At 43.8% G+C, this 16,514-nt stretch overlaps 1 long non-coding RNA gene across 1 annotated transcript in view; it reads left to right on the plus strand.

Moving 5' to 3' along the window:
• The window catches only part of LOC141049683 (uncharacterized), a 52,205-nt gene extending 39,109 nt beyond the window's left edge, over positions 1–13,096 (plus strand). The window contains exons 2-4 of the long non-coding RNA XR_012220418.1: positions 9,734–9,831; positions 9,909–9,965; positions 12,163–13,096. This is a non-coding gene — a long non-coding RNA (uncharacterized lncRNA). The remainder of the gene's footprint in view (positions 1–9,733; positions 9,832–9,908; positions 9,966–12,162) is intronic.
• Positions 13,097–16,514: the final 3,418 nt, after the last annotated feature.

Consider the following 16,514-nt stretch of genomic DNA (forward strand, 5'->3'; position numbering starts at 1 on the left):
CAGAGTTCTCTCAGCTTGATCAACGGCATTAGGTTCATCATACAACAACCCCAAGGCCTGAAAAAATGCATCCACATTAGTCAGAATAGGATTTTCAGGTGTTAGAGAAAAAGCCCAATCCTGGGGATTGCCGCGCAGCAAGGAGATGACAATTTTAACCTGCTGCACAGAGCTCCCCGATGAGTTAGGCTTCAAGGCAAGAAATAATTTACAATTATTCTTAAAATTCAGAAATTTAGACCGATCCCCAGAAAACACATCAGGAGTAGGGATCTTAGGTTCAGCAGCATGTGACTGAATGAGGTAGGTGGAAATTCCCTGTACTTCAGCAGCAAGTTGCTCCACACAATCAGACAATTGCTTAATCTCCATTAGGGAAAAAAAAATCCTCCTACGGCCCCAGAGAAAAAGAGGAAATATATATATATATATATATATAAAAAAATTCTGACACTTTTTTTTAAACAACTTTTTCCTGCTTTTGAGTACCCTAGAATCTACGGTATGGCTGGTGATTCTGTTATGAATGGGTCACCGAGGAAGAAAAAACCTAAACACGCTAAGCCCAGAAAAACCAGAGAGGTTGGTAACTATGCAGATTGCAGATCCCTGATCCTAACCACACAACTAGCAGCAGCCGGAGCATACCTACAATGAACATAGACACCTCGTCACGGTCGGAGGACTAAATAAGCATAAAACAAGAAAAGGGGAAAAATAACTGCCCCAGAGCAGACCCCAAAGGAATAGACAGCCCCCACACATGTATTGATGGTGAAACAAGATGAAAACACAAACAGGCAGGAAAATAGGCTGAGCAAACGATGGGGCCCAAACTAACTAGAAAGGAGATGAAAGGAAAGACACTGTCTGCAATCTGCCCAAACCCTACAAAATAATGTCCAACACTTCTGATAACAAAATTAACCCTGAAGTCACTAGACTTCTCCCACTATATCAGCACTCTGAAATATTCTGAGACAGAGCAAAAAGAGGCCAATCTAATAAGGGACAAAAAGCAAATTGGCAAATACAGATAAATAAGAGTGGAAATTCAGGACAGCCCCAGCCGGGGCTGGCTGACCACACAAAAAACTGAATAGAACAACAAAATCAAGTGTGAACATTAGCAGAGAAACTTAGCTTGAGCTGACTGGAACAGAGCTGAGAACCAAGACCTGACAAGCAGAAGGAATCATCAGCACCAGAGTAGGGCGTCGGCTGTCTTAAATCCAATCTGAGATTCCTGAGGTCCAAATCGTCATCCTCATTATCAGGTGGCAGATCTCTACTGATTAAAGTAGCCTCACTACCTCCTGTTACCACCAGAGGGAGCCTGGAAGGAGAACTCAATGAACTCACAACAGTACCTCCCCCCTTGAGAAGGGGTCACCGAACCCTCATCCACGCCACCAGGCCGATCAGGATGGGCCCGGTGAAAAGCACGAACCAATCTATTGGCATGAATATCAGAGGCAGAGACCCAAGAATTATCATCCTGGCCATAACCCTTCCATTTGACCAAATACTGGAGTCTCCGTCTAACCAAACGAGAATCCAATATTTTCTCTACCTCATATTCCACATTGCCTTCAACCAACACAGGGTCAGGAGGTGCTGCCATAGGAACCACTGGCTCAACAAACCTCTTCAACAGAGATTTGTGAAATATGTTATGGATCTTGAACGTAACTGGAAGAGCCAATCGAAAAGAAACAGGATTAAGAATCTCCAAAATCTTATAAGGTCCAATAAATCTTGGCTTAAATTTTGGAGATGCAATGTTCATAGGAATATGCTTAGACGACAACCAAACCATATCACACACTTTAAACCGGGAACCAATTGTCCTATGCCGATTGGAAATTCGCTGGGCTTTTTCCTGAGAGAGTGACAACTTATCCACCACTTGGTCCCATATCTGCTGCATTCTCTCAACCACAGTGTCCACACCTGGGCAGGATGAAGATTCCACTTGCCCTGAAGAGAATCGAGGATGAAACCCAAAATTACAGAAAAAGGGTGACATCAAAGTGGCAGAACTAGCTCTATTGTTCAGCGCGAATTCGGCCAAGGGCAAAAATGAGACCCAATCATCCTGATCAGCAGATATAAAACATCTTAAATAAGACTCCAAGGTCTGGTTTGTTCTCTCCGTCTGTCCATTGGTCTGGGGATGAAACTTGAAGGAGAAGGATAACTGAATTCCCAGACTGGAACAAAAGGGTTTCCAGAATATGGAAACAAACTGGACTCCTCTGTCGGACACAATGTTCTCAGGAATCCCATGTAACCGAACCACCTGTTGCAAATCAAGGGCACCAACTCAGCGGAAGATGGCAACTTTGGGAGTGGTACCAGATGGACCATCTTCGAAAATCTATCACAAATCACCCAGATAACAGTCATTCTCTGAGAAACAGGAAGATCAGAAATAAAATCCATTGAGATATGGGTCCATGGCCTCTTGGGCACCGGCAGGGGCATCAGCAACTCACTAGAACGAGAACAGGGTTTAGACTGAGAACAAGTCCCACAGGACTGTACAAAATTCCTGACATCACGAGATAAGGCAGGCCACCAAAAGGACCGACTCACCAAATCTCTGGTACCAAAAATACCTGGATGACCAGCCAATGCGGCGCAATGAATTTCAGACATCACTCTCCTTCTCCACTGGTCAGGAACATACAATTTTCCCATAGGGCAATGCTCAGGTTTATCCTCCTGAAATTCCTCCAGGGCGCATCTCAAATCGGGTGAAATGGCAGAAAGAACTACCCCCTCACCTAGGATGGTAGTAGGCTCGGTCACATTAAGAGAATCGGCAAAGAAACTTCTAGAAAGGGCGTCTGCCTTAACATTCTTAGTGCCCGGAAGAAAAGAGACCACAAAATTAAAATGCGTGAAAAACAAGGCCCATCTAGCCTGTCTAGGATTCAAGCATTTGGCCGACCCCAGATAAATCAAATTCTTGTGATCGTGAGGACCACAACGTGATGTCTAGCTCCCTCCAACCAATGTCTCCACTCCTCAAATGCTCATTTCATGGCCAACAATTCCCGATTCCCCACGTCATAGTTGCGTTCAGATGGGGAGAACTTTCGAGAAAAGAAGGCACAGGGATTCATCTTAGAAGTCACAGGGTCTTTTTGGGACAAAACAGCTCCTGCACCAATCTCAGAAGCATCTACCTCCACCTGAAATGAAAGTGAGACATCAGTGTTATGATGAGTCACCGAAGGAGGAAAAAACAAAATACCAGCTAAGTCCAGAAAAACCAGAGAGGTTGGCAGCTATCGGATTGCAGACCCCTGAACCTATCCACAACAACTAGCAGTAGCCGTGGGGGGTTCCTACGGTGCCCTAGACCCCTCGATCACAGCCGGAGAACTATATATCCTAAAGACAGAAAGGGGAAAAACTAAACTGCCCCAGAGCAGACCCCAAAGCAATCGGCAGCCCCCAACATATAATGACGGTGAAGCAAGATGAAAACACTAACACAGATAGAAAGATAGGTTGAGCAAATGATGGGGCCCAAGCTAACTACATAGGACAGGATAGGAAAGCTGCTGTCTGCCATCTGCAAAAACCCTATCAAAATGAGCCAACAGACTGATAGGAAAAACAGGCCCTGAAGTCGCTAGGCTTCAAAAGACTATATCAGCACTCAGGTATATTCTGAAGACAGAGCAAAATATCAACAGATCAGAGACAAAAATGGAGTTCAGCTCACCTCCGGCCGGGGATGGCAGAACTCCCCAAAAAACAAGGCAAAACAAAAAACAAAACTGAAGAGTACAAAGAAGAGCAGAAAACTTAGCTTTGAGATGCAGGAATCAGACTGGTCTCCAAGAATCCAGCAGGAAAATCACCAGCCAGGAAGAAGGGCGTTGGCAGCCTTATATCCAGTCCTCAATTCCAGCCACCCAGTCATCATCTAGCTGCCCATGTGTTTGGTAATCAGCCTCACTACCTTCCTTCACCAGAGGAGGGAGTTCATCAGACCTCAATGTTGAAGGGAAAAATAAACTCACAACAGTACCTCCCCCTTGAGGAGGGGTCACCGAACCCTCATCCATGCCACCAGGGCGATCTGGGTGAGCCCGATGAAAGGCACGCACCAATCTTTCGGCATGAATATCAGAGGCAGAGACCCAGGAATTATCCTCCTGACCATAACCTTTCCACTTAACCAAATACTGGAGTCTCTGTCTAGCCAGACGGGAATCCAGTATCTTCTCTACCTCATATTCCATGTTACCTTCAACCAATATAGGGTCAGGATGTGCCACCACAGGAACTACTGGTTCAACAAACCTCTTCAACAAGGACTTACGAAACACATTATGAATTTTAAATGTGACAGGAAGGGCCAACCAAAAAGAGACCGGATTAATAATCTCCAAAATCTTGTAAGGTCCAATAAATCTAGGCTTAAACTTAGGAGAAGCCACCTTCATAGCGATATTTTTTGATGACAACCAAACCATATCACCCACCTTAAACTGGGGACCAACGGTCCTACGCCGGTTGGAAAACCGCTGGGCCTTTTCCTGGGAGAGAGACAACTTATCCACTACTTGGTCCCAGATCTGGTGCATTCTCTCCACCACAGTGTCAACACCTGGGCAGGCAGAAGGCTCCACCTGCCCTGAAGAAAATCGAGGGTGAAAACCAAAGTTACAAAAAAAAGGTGACATCAAAGTGTCAGAACTAGCTCTATTATTTAAAGCAAATTCGGCCAAGGGCAAAAATGAAACCCAATCATCCTGATCGGCAGAAATAAAACATCTCAAATACGACTCCAAAGTCTGGTTTGTTCTCTCCGTCTGCCCATTGGTCTGAGGGTGAAACGCAGAGGAGAAGGACAACTGAATTCCCAGCTTGGAACAGAAAGCCCTCCAAAATCTAGACACAAACTGAACTCCTCTGTCAGATACAATGTTCTCAGGAATCCCGTGCAAGCGAACCACCTGTTGCAAAAACAAGGGCACCAACTCAGAGGAAGATGGCAACTTAGGGAGTGGTACAAGATGGACCATCTTAGAGAATCTATCACAAATCACCCAAATAACAGTCATTCTCTGAGAGACAGGCATATCAGAGATAAAATCCATTGAAATATGGGTCCATGGCCTCCTGGGCACCGGCAAAGGCATCAACAAGCCACTAGAGCGAGAACAAGGTTTAGACCGGGAGCAAGTCCCACAGGACTGCACAAAATTCCTGACATCATGAGACAAGGCGGGCCACCAAAAAGACCGACTCACCAGATCTCTAGTACCAAAAATACCTGGATGACCAGCCAATGCAGAGCAATGAACTTCAGACATCACTCTCTTCCTCCACTGGTCAGGAACATACAACTTTCCACTGGGACAACGCTCAGGTTTGTCCTCCTGAAACTCTTCCAGAGCACGTCTCAAATCGGGCGAGATGGCAGAAAGAACTACCCCCTCGCCTAAGATGGTAGCAGGCTTAGTCACAACAGGAGAATCAGCAAGGAAACTCCTAGAGAGGGAGTCTGCCTTGACATTCTTAGTGCCCAGAAGAAAAGAGACCACAAAAACAAAACTGAAGAGTACAAAGAAGAGCAGAAAACTTAGCTTTGAGATGCAGGAATCAGACTGGTCTCCAAGAATCCAGCAGGAAAATCACCAGCCAGGAAGAAGGGCGTCGGCAGCCTTATATCCAGTCCTCAATTCCAGCCACCCAGTCATCATCTAGCTGCCCATGTGTTTGGTAATCAGCCTCACTACCTTCCTTCACCAGAGGAGGGAGTTCATCAGACCTCAATGTTGAAGGGAAAAATGAACTCACAACACATCAAGTTGCCGTAAAACCGGAGCTGAAGTAAATCTCGGCTTAAGCTCCTGAAATGCTGAGACAGCCTCAGGAGACCAATTCAGCACATCAGTGCCCTTCTTGGTCAGATCAGTCAGTGGTTTGACAATACCAGAAAAATTACCTATAAATTTACGATAGAAATTAGCAAAGCCCAAAAACTTCTGGAGGGCCTTCAAAGAAGTCGGCTGAACCCAATCATAAATGGCCTGTACCTTGGCCGGGTCCATTTCAATAGTCAATGGAGACAAGATAAATCCCAAAAATGAAATCCTCTGTACACCAAAGAGGCATTTCGATCCCTTAACAAACAGGGAATTCTCCCTCAAAATCCGGAACACAGTCCGGACATGTTCCACATGAGAATCCCAATCACTAGAAAAGATCAAAATATCATCCAGATAGATGATCAAAAACTTATCCACAAAGTCACGGAAAATATCATTCATAAAGGACTAGAAGACAGAAGGGGCATTAGTGAGCCCAAAAGGCATCACCAGGTACTCAAAATGTCCCTCCGGTGTATTAAACGCCGTCTTCCATTCATCCCCGTGCTTGATGCGAATAAGATTATACGCCCACCTGAGGTCAAGCTAGGTCAAGCAGGCACTCTTAACTCTGGCGAATAAATCAGACATCAGAGGTAACGGGTACTGATATTTAACCGTCATCTTGTTAAGGGAACGATAATCAATACACGGTCTTAATGAACCATCTTTCTTGGCCACAAAAAAAAAAACAGCACCTAAAGGTGATGACGAGGATGGTCTAATATGACCCTTCTCCAACGACTCCTTAATATAGGATCGCATAGCATCATGTTCGGGTACTGATAAGTTGAAAAGCCGACCCTTGGGAAATTTACACCCAGGCATCAACTCAATTGCACAGTCATAACTCCTAAGAGGAGGCAAAGATGCAGACTTACTCTCACTAAATACATCAGAAAAATCGGCCAGATAATCAGGAATATCATGAGACTGAGGAGAGGTAGAGAAAACAGGAGCGTCCCTAAGAACACACTAACAACCCCAACTCACCACAGACCCAGATTTCCAATCCAAAACTGGATTATGAGTTTGCAACCAGGGAAAACCCAGAACAATAGTATCATGCAAATTATGCAGCACCAAAAATTTACAATTTTCTTGGTGGTCTGGGGTAACTCGCATTATCACCTGGGTCCAAAACTGAGGTTTATTCTCCGCCAAAGGAGTAGCATCAATACCCTTCAAAGGAATAGGCATCCGCAGAGGCGTCATGGAAAAACCACAACGTTTAGCATAGTCCAAATCCATCAGATTCAACGCTGCTCCTGAATCCACAAAAGCCTTAGTGGAAAACGTGGATAAGGAGCAGATCAGAGTAATTGCTAAAAGGAACTTAGGTTGTACCCTGCCCACAGCAAATGTGTGTGCAAAACATTTCTCTCGTTTAGGGCAGACAGAAATAGTATGAGAGGCATCTCCACAGAAAAAACACAGCTTATTACGCCTTCTAAACTCCTGACGTTGCGCCCTAGACAAAACCCCATCACATTGCATAGGTTCAGATGTTTGTTCAAAAGGTGGCAGCGCCTCCCGTGTAGTTTTACGTTCACGTAAACGCCGATCAACTTGAATGGCTAATGACATGGAATCATCTAGACCAGAGGGAACAGGAAATCCCACCATAATATCTTTTACGGTCTCTGATAAACCCTTCCAAAAGAGAGCTGCCAAAGCACTATCATTCCATGTAGTAAGGACCGCCCACTTTCAGAATTTTTGACAGTATAATTCTGCAGAATCCTGACCCTGGTCTAATGCCAACAGAGTTCTCTCAGCTTGATCAACGGCATTAGGTTCATCATACAACAACCCCAAGGCCTGAAAAAATGCATCCACATTAGTCAGAATAGGATTTTCAGGTGTCAGAGAAAAAGCCCAATCCTGGGGATTGCCGCGCAGCAAGGAGATGACAATTTTAACCTGCTGCACAGAGCTCCCCGATGAGTTAGGCTTCAAGGCAAGAAATAATTTACAATTATTCTTAAAATTCAGAAATTTAGACCGATCCCCAGAAAAAACATCAGGAGTAGGGATCTTAGGTTCAGCAGCATGTGACTGAATGAGGTAGGTGGAAATTCCCTGCACTTCAGCAGCAAGTTGCTCCACACGATCAGACAATTGCTTAATCTCCATTAGGGAAAAAAAAATCCTCCTACGGCCCCAGAGAAAAAGAGGAAATATATATATATATATATATATATATATATATATTTATAAAAAAAATTCTGACACTTTTTTTTTAACAACTTTTTCCTGCTTTTGAGTACCCTAGAATCTGCGGTATGGCTGGTGATTCTGTTATGAATGGGTCACCGATGAAGAAAAAACCTAAACACGCTAAGCCCAGAAAAACCAGAGAGGTTGGTAACTACGCAGATTGCAGATCCCTGATCCTAACCACACAACTAGCAGCAGCTGGAGCGTACCTACGATGAACCTAGACACCTCGTCACGGTCGGAGGACTAAATAAGCCTAAAGCAAGAAAAGGGGAAAAATAACTGCCCCAGAGCAGACCCCAAAGGAATAGACAGCCCCCACACATGTATTGATGGTGAAACAAGATGAAAACACAAACACAGGCAGGAAAATAGGCTGAGCAAACGATGGGGCCCAAACTAACTAGAAAGGAGATGAAAGGAAAGACACTGTCTGAAATCTGCCCAAAACCCTACAATATAATGTCCAACACGTCTGATAACAAAATTAACCCTGAAGTCACTAGACTTCTCCCACTATATCAGCACTCTGAAATATGCTGAGACAGAGCAAAAAGAGGCCAATCTAATAAGCGACAAAAAGCAAATTGGCAAATACAGATAAATAAGAGTGGAAATTCAGCACAGCCCCAGTCGGGGCTGGCTGACCACACAAAAAACTGAATAGAACAACAAAATCAAGTGTGAACATTAGCAGAGAAACTTAGCTTGAGCTGACTGGAACAGAGCTGAGAACCAAGACCTGACAAGCAGAAGGAATCACCAGCACCAGAGTAGGGCGTCGGCTGTCTAAAATCCAATCTGAGATTCCTGAGGTCCAATGGTCATCCTCATTATCAGGTGGCAGATCTCTACTGATTAAAGTAGCCTCACTACCTCCTGTTACCACCAGAGGGAGCCTGGAAGGAGAACTCAATGAACTCACAACAGCGACCCACATGCATTTCACTAATGCTTCATCAGGGGCAATGTACTCACTGTATGGCTCACTCACCAACTACGGGACAAGCGTTTCACTAATGCTTCATCAGGGGTAATGTTCTCACTGTACAGCTCACCCACCAACAACGGGACAAGCGCTTCACTAATGCTTCATCAGGTGTAATGTACTCACTGTACAGCTCACCCACTTTTCATATATGCATTTGCCATGTTGGATATGTATTCTCCGTGGCCGCCTGTTTAAAATTTAATAATATTAATAAAGATTTATACTATTCATATTCAATTTTGTCCTAGTGCTTCTCTTATTATTGGTTGTTTTATCCATTTAGTGCATCTAGGACATGTACACCCACTTGAGTTTACAATTTTTTTTTTTACCCACAAACAACGGCTAAAAAAAAGTTGAAAAAAACCCCCAAAACAAAATAGAACATCCTTTATCATCCTCCTATTCTTTTATCCTGTGTTGTACCATATTACAATTAAACCTTGAAAAATACTGTATATAAAGAAATCTGTGTCTCAGGAGATCGGCCATGTCCCCTCATTCTTCCTCACTGTCCTGTGTGTAGCTGTAAGACAAAGGGCTGCAGCAGGAGCCTCCCCCTCTGCTCTGTCACAGTAGGACAAAATGTCAATCAGTCTCTGGTTCTTGTGTTCTTTTTTTCCAGTAATTTTGAAGATTAGATGGGGTTTGATGTCTTGGGAAGGGGCTTCTTCATCTGGCTGGAAGTTTTGGTGTCAAGTTGATTGGGAGCATTATCACATGGTAGGTATATAATGAACCCATAGGGCTCAGTCATACGTTCGATTTTCATGAACAAGCGCTATCTGTATTTTTCACAGATATCACTCGTACTGGTGATAGTCTATGGGCCAATCACATGTATGTGATTCCTTAAGGTACGTGGAAAATTGCATAAATGTGTCTGATTTTTTCCATTCACAGCAGTGCAAGGTGGGTTCCTAATTTCCATATAAGTGCAAGTCCAAGAGGTGGGAAGTTAAAGGTTCAGTACCTTGGAGCAACCACTAAGCATTGTACAGAGCTGCACTGTTCTGGATCCATACATTGGTTACGTACAGCCACTGCCAGGGTAAATCTGATATTGTTGACCTATCCTACCAGTAGGTCATCCATATTTAGCCCTGGGCAACCCCTTTAAAATGCTATGTACATCTTCTCCCAGAATTTTTCAAGCTATGTACATTTTCATATAAAATTAGTTTTATTGTTTATTTGCATCCTAATTAACAGCTAAGTAACGTTCTAATTAGTCTTCATTACAAAAAAAACATTTTACTGCTATAGAGTGTCCATAAGTCCTTTATCTAGATAAGAGATCTGCAAAAACGATATAAATGAATTACAATTCCTTCTGCTGATGATTCACTGCTCTCCCCCTCCCATCTGTCAGTATTAGAGAAACCAAGAGGGAGAGGGAGATGAGGGGGTTGTGCACAGATCTCCAGTGTGGAGAGGAGAAAAAGCATCTTCAGTCTCAGAGAGGGCAGAGAAAACAGACTGTTGAAAGAACACACAAGAGAAGGAAATCGCAGGATAAAAGCTGTACTGATACATGAAAGAAAGTGATCCTTGAGCTGTTGCACTATATCCTTACCCACAACTTTTTCACTTTCAAAGATCAGTTCTTTTTGCAGAAACGCGGCACTGCCATGGGCGCGGCCTGTGCGCCCGTGTATTCCAATCTCTTCCTCGGGTCATGGGAGAGATTCATCTTTGGAGACGCGGGCGTGCCGGCCGCCTCCCATGTGCTGTGCTGGCATCGATACATTGATGATATTCTTTTTTTGTGGGATGGGACTGTGCAGCAGCTCGAGGATTTCATAAGGACACTGAACCACAATCAGCTTAACATCCATCTTACTTATTCCTATGATTTCAAGAAAATTTAATATCTGGATGTTACTATGAATGTGGATCACACGGGCCACATCCAGACTGATGTTTATCGTAAGCCGACATCTGTTAATTCTTTGGTTCATGCGTCCTCAGCTCACAACCCTTCAACCATAAGGGCTGTCCCGGTCGGACAGTTCCTACGGATGAGGCGGATCTGTTCATTGGATGCCAAGTTTGAGGCCCAGTCGGCCGACCTGAGGTCGCGCTTTTCTAGCCGCGGATACTCAAACAGATGTATAAAAAAAGGCTACCAAAGAGCAAGGGCTACTCCACGTGGCAGCCTCCTTGAGTCACAAAGGGGGAACCCTTGTGTTGGTAGAGATGGACCCATCAGGTTCATCTTTACCTACAATCAATGGGAGGACATGAGGCGGATTCTCATTAAACATTGGCCCATATTGAGTACCGAGCACTCCCTGGGTTCGTCCTTGGGTCGATATCCTTCAATGACTTCAAGAAGGTCCAAAAACCTCCACGACCTTCTTGTTAAGAGCCATTATGTGCCCATGTTAGCCAATCCGTTTGGCTCTAGGGGCCCTATAGTTGGCTCAGTACCTTGCGGTCACTGTCTGGCATGCACAAATGTCCTGCGCTGCACCACCTTTAGTTCCTCAGATGGACGGAAACAGTTTGATATCCGCCACCGAATATCATGTAGCAGTACAAATGTAATCTATTACGCTACATGTGGCTGTTCAAAAATCTATATCGGACTCACGTCCAGGGAACTGAGAATACGGGTACGTGAGCATGTGCGGGACATTTGTGCATCAAAGACAGTGACTGATGTCTCACTCCTTAAAACGTTGCCACATCATTTCCGGCAATACCATAATGGTGAACCTGCTTCCCTCAAAATCAGAGGGATTGACCAGGTTCATTTAGGCTTAAGAGGTGACAATTATAAACGAAGGTTGGCTCAAGTTGAAGCCAAATGGATTGTTACATTGGACACTATGACCCCTAGGGGATTAAATGAATCCTTGTCCTTTTCTTCTTTTTTGTAGGATATATCCCGTTCTTTACACGTTTATATTCCATCAGATATGGATTGTTGTTCCTTTCTACCTGCCTCTCTCCTCTGGCTGTCCCCTACTCCAGGCTCGGGGAGTCTTTCTTTTACAACACTCTTTTTTTAATTGTTTTAATATTATGACATTTTTTCTGTTTTTTCAGTTTTCTGTGGGACCGCCTTTCATTTGGATGCATATTCTACATCTTCACTGGCTGTATTGTCTGCTAAAGATCCGCATTTTGTGTATTTTTATGTTAATGCACAGACATTGCTATCTGTATATATCCATAAGATTGTGTGTATCTATGGTGATTATGTCCATGTATTCATAATGATTATGCGCCCTGATTTTATCACCGGTAGATTTCTATCAGAGATTCTTTATCTATATACCAGGCATTGACATAAGATTTAATTGGTAATACAGTGGTTGTGCGCATGCCCTCTGTTCTCCTCTGTGCTCGGCAAGCGGGGGGGGGGCGTCTCCTAACCTTCCCCTGGGCTCCCGGGGACTTTCTCTCCTCCCCTTGCACCCAGGGTAATGTGTGACGCTTTCCCCAGCTGTTGCCGATGCTCGGGATGTCCAGTGCGCATGCGCCGCTGAGAACCTCTGTGATTGGTCTATCGGCTACCATGTGACTTGGTCACATGGGCTTAAGAAGGTCCTGCTCCTCACTTCCAACACACTTCCCTTGAGAAAGCGTGGTCTGTGACACGCGAAACTCGCGTCGGGTCCTCCTCCACCTGGCCCAGGGTCAACTCTGCCTCTGCCTCATTGCTGGTAAGATATCGCCGCTTCATTTGAATCAATACCTGACATCTGATCACTACCAATGTTGCTCATATGAGCAGCATGTGATATCTTTACCTGGGCATCTGATGTTGCAATGCGCACTAGCCATTTAACTCTATACTCTGCTTGCTCTGTATTATATGCACTTATGTGCACCCATGTGCAGTCAGGCAGTGTTGTTACCCTGTGTTTGCTGTTTTCACCCTGCGGTGTTGTTCTATTATAACTTTGTTCATTAGTATGCTTTGTTATCCTATTTATATACATTTTTACTGATTTAATAAAGATGAATTTTTATTCTATTCACCTATTTACTCCGGTTTCTCCTTGCATGCATATATATTGGAGTGGGTGTTTTCTCTTTTTCTATAGGGGGGCATAGTCTAGCCTCACCTTCTCTTTGACACATGAAGATGTCACTGAGGTATTTGCATATAATCAAAGAAAGTGAATATGGCAGCACACTAGATAAACAAACCTTTCACCTCCTGGTTATATTACTAGAGGATACACTCCAAGAGAAACTTGTATCAAGCTACAAATTGCATATTAGGGGGTCTGATGATAAATGCAATAAATAGTTAAGATTTTTATTAAAACAAGGTAAGCACTGGTAAACGTAAAGAATAATTTCTTTCATGTCAAAAGTGTCCATTGCTTTTAACACAGGGCATATTTGCAGTAGCCTTTTTAAGATTAGCAGAATCTAAACCGAACCCCCAAACAAATGGATGTACATGGTAGACCACTAGGAAGCTTGAGAGAAGGAACAGCTGTTGTTTTTTTAAGGACAAGTCTATTGATTTTCTTTTTTGTGCTTTTAGAAGAAAAGGAGAAAGTTTTTCCTTTGAAAAGCGGTAATTCTTCAGTACCCGGCAGCAGCCGCTACACATATGATGGAGCGTTGATTTGTTCAGTGCTGCAAAGCCTATCATCTGGGTGCCCCTCGCACTGAGAACAGTGGATTTGTTGGGGACACCGGGTGTTGGACCCCAACTATCTGACACTAGTGACCTATCCATAGGTTTGAACATCAGTATAAAATTAATGGAGCACCATTTTAAAGATATGAAAAATTATACATTTTTATTATTACACATTATGTGTTTTGATCGTGCCTTCTCTTTGAACCCTGATATCCCTCATTCACAAAGTCTTTGTGGAGGACAATGTCATAGTGATACCTTCCAGCAAGAGGAATTTTTGAGGCTGGAGGGTCTGGGCTAGTCCAGGCCATGTACAGACAGTGAGATGATAGGAGCTGGAGCAAAACTGAGGAGGAGGAATGCATCAGATAAGATGAAGCTGTCCCTAATCACAGCCACAAGTCAATCACAAGTGTGACTGTTCTGGTGGGAGATCCAGAGGTTGTTAACCTGTTATCTGCTGTAACAGCTTCAGAAAAGCTTTCAGCCACCTCATATATCACGTAATTAATTCCAGAGGTATTTTGAGGCACAGAACTATTTGTCCCTGTTAGTTTATTGGAGGTTTCTAGCACATTGTGACACATGGTGAACCATAAGGTCTCCATTTTACAGTTACCAAATGTGGTGTTTGGTGGGAAGTATTAGTCCTGCCCCAACTGCATCTAAATTCTGCCCCCAATGCCACTTTGTTTAAACCCTGTCCTTTTTTTGGCCAGGGACACTTGCAAATTTTCCTCAACTGTTTCCGAAAAATTAGGATGGTTCTGGAAAATTCAGGACAATTGGCGTGTATGAAATTTGGAGGTGATTTTAGAGCCTTTACTTGTTACATGGTATGATTTTGTAAGGAGATGAACAAATGAGAGATTTCCACAGTTTGAGGCATAAAAGAGTATCAGCAAGCAAGCACCACTATCTGCTGGTCAAATGTTGTAGGACAAGAGAAAGTAGCAATAACTGCATCAGCTGGAACTATAGGGTGAACTACATGATTCCTAAGGGGAAGAAACTGGAGGAGATACCAAGTCAGGTGACAGATGTGGTGCAGTTATTAATTATAAAAGGCCCTGGAGGGTAGAGAAGGGTGGAATCGGCACTTGGACCTGCAGCATTATGGATGTGCAATGCAGCGGAGCTGGCTTATCGCCACCTTTGCGAGTAACCAGATCCGAGTGAGGAACCGAGAAACCAGATTCAAGTGAGGAACTGAGTAACCAGAACTTAGTGAAGAAGCAAGTACTCAAATCTGAGTGAGGAATCAAGTAACCAGAACCGAGTAACCCGATCCAAGTGAGGAACAGAGTGACCAGAACCAAGTAACCCAATCCAAGTGAGGAACCGAGTAACCAGAACCAAGTAAACAGAAAGTGAATGAAAATCCAAGTAAGCAGAAAAAACTAAGTAACTAGATCCGAGTGAAGAACCGAGTAACCAGCAAGTGAGGAACTGAGTAACCAGAACTTAGTGAAGAAGCAAGTACTCAAATCTGAGTGAGGAATCGAGTAACCAGAACCGAGTAACCCGATCCAAGTGAGGAACAGAGTAACCAGAACCAAGTAACCCAATCCGAGTGAGAAACCGATTAACCAGAACCAAGTAACCAGAAAGTGAATGAAAATCCAAGTAAGCAGAAAAAACTAAGTAACTAGATCCGAGTGAAGAACTGAGTAACCAGCAAGTGAGGAACTGAGTAACCAGAACTTAGTGAAGAAGCAAGCACTCAAATCTGAGTGAGGAATCGAGTAACCAGAACCGAGTAACCCAATCCGAGTGAGGAACCGAGTAACCAGAACCAAGTAACCAGAAAGTGAATGAAAATCCAAGTAAGCAGATCCAAATGAGGAACCAAAAAAACAGAACTAAGTGAAGAACTAAGTAACCAGATAAGAGTGAGGAACCGAGTACTCAAATCTGAATGAGAAATCGAGTAATCAGATCCGAGTGAGGAACTGAGTAACCAGAACTGAATGAAAATACAAGTAACCAGATCCAAGTGAGGAACCGAGTAACCAGAACCAAGTAACCAGGACCGAGTGAAGAACCGAGTATTCAGTTCCAAGTGAGGAACCTCTTAACCAGAACCGAGTAACCAGATCCAAGTGACCAGATCCGAGTGAGGAACCGATAGACCATAACCGAGAAACCAGATCCAGATCTGAGTGACAATACCTGCAGATATGAGACCAGAGTTGGGAGACCCGAGCTGACTATGCAAAGCCAGGGCAGAAACAGATGACTAGGCGACAGAAGAAGGGCGTTCGGGTGAGCTGTAACTTCAGGCGTAGCCGTACAGTACAAAGGGAACAAGGGCCATGCTTCAGGGGACTAGAGCGACCTGCACAACAGGTGTGCAAAAAGGCTGATTGATAATGGTGCAGTATTGTAGACTCCTGTTAGGGCCTGTACGACGGTTCATATTGCCTAAGAGAGTGATGACGGTGACAGACTCCACTAGTACACTAGTACTGTGATGCCTTGTTTTTGGTCGCGGTATTAGGTCTAAGACACCCTCCCCCTCACGATACTAGTCATTCACTTGAAACTTCAGAATAATAGTGGGCCAGCAGTATTGTGTTAATAATCAGTATAGCTGAATTGCTGTATCCTCGTTGTATAATAACTTACTGTATTCCTATTGTTGGTGTTACCCTTCGATATTGTGCCGTAAGCAGCACATATATCTGTGTTAATCAAATAATTATAGTTAGTTCAGTTGCTATTGAGTCCTCGTTCCCTGCTCTGTTGCATCCACGTCCCTTTTTACAATTTACAAATAACCTATTAGATCTTA

This window comes from Dendrobates tinctorius, unplaced genomic scaffold (genome assembly GCF_039654945.1).
Source record: "Dendrobates tinctorius isolate UK_male_01 unplaced genomic scaffold, ASM3965494v1 ptg000147l, whole genome shotgun sequence".
Classification (NCBI taxonomy): Eukaryota; Metazoa; Chordata; class Amphibia; order Anura; family Dendrobatidae; genus Dendrobates; species Dendrobates tinctorius.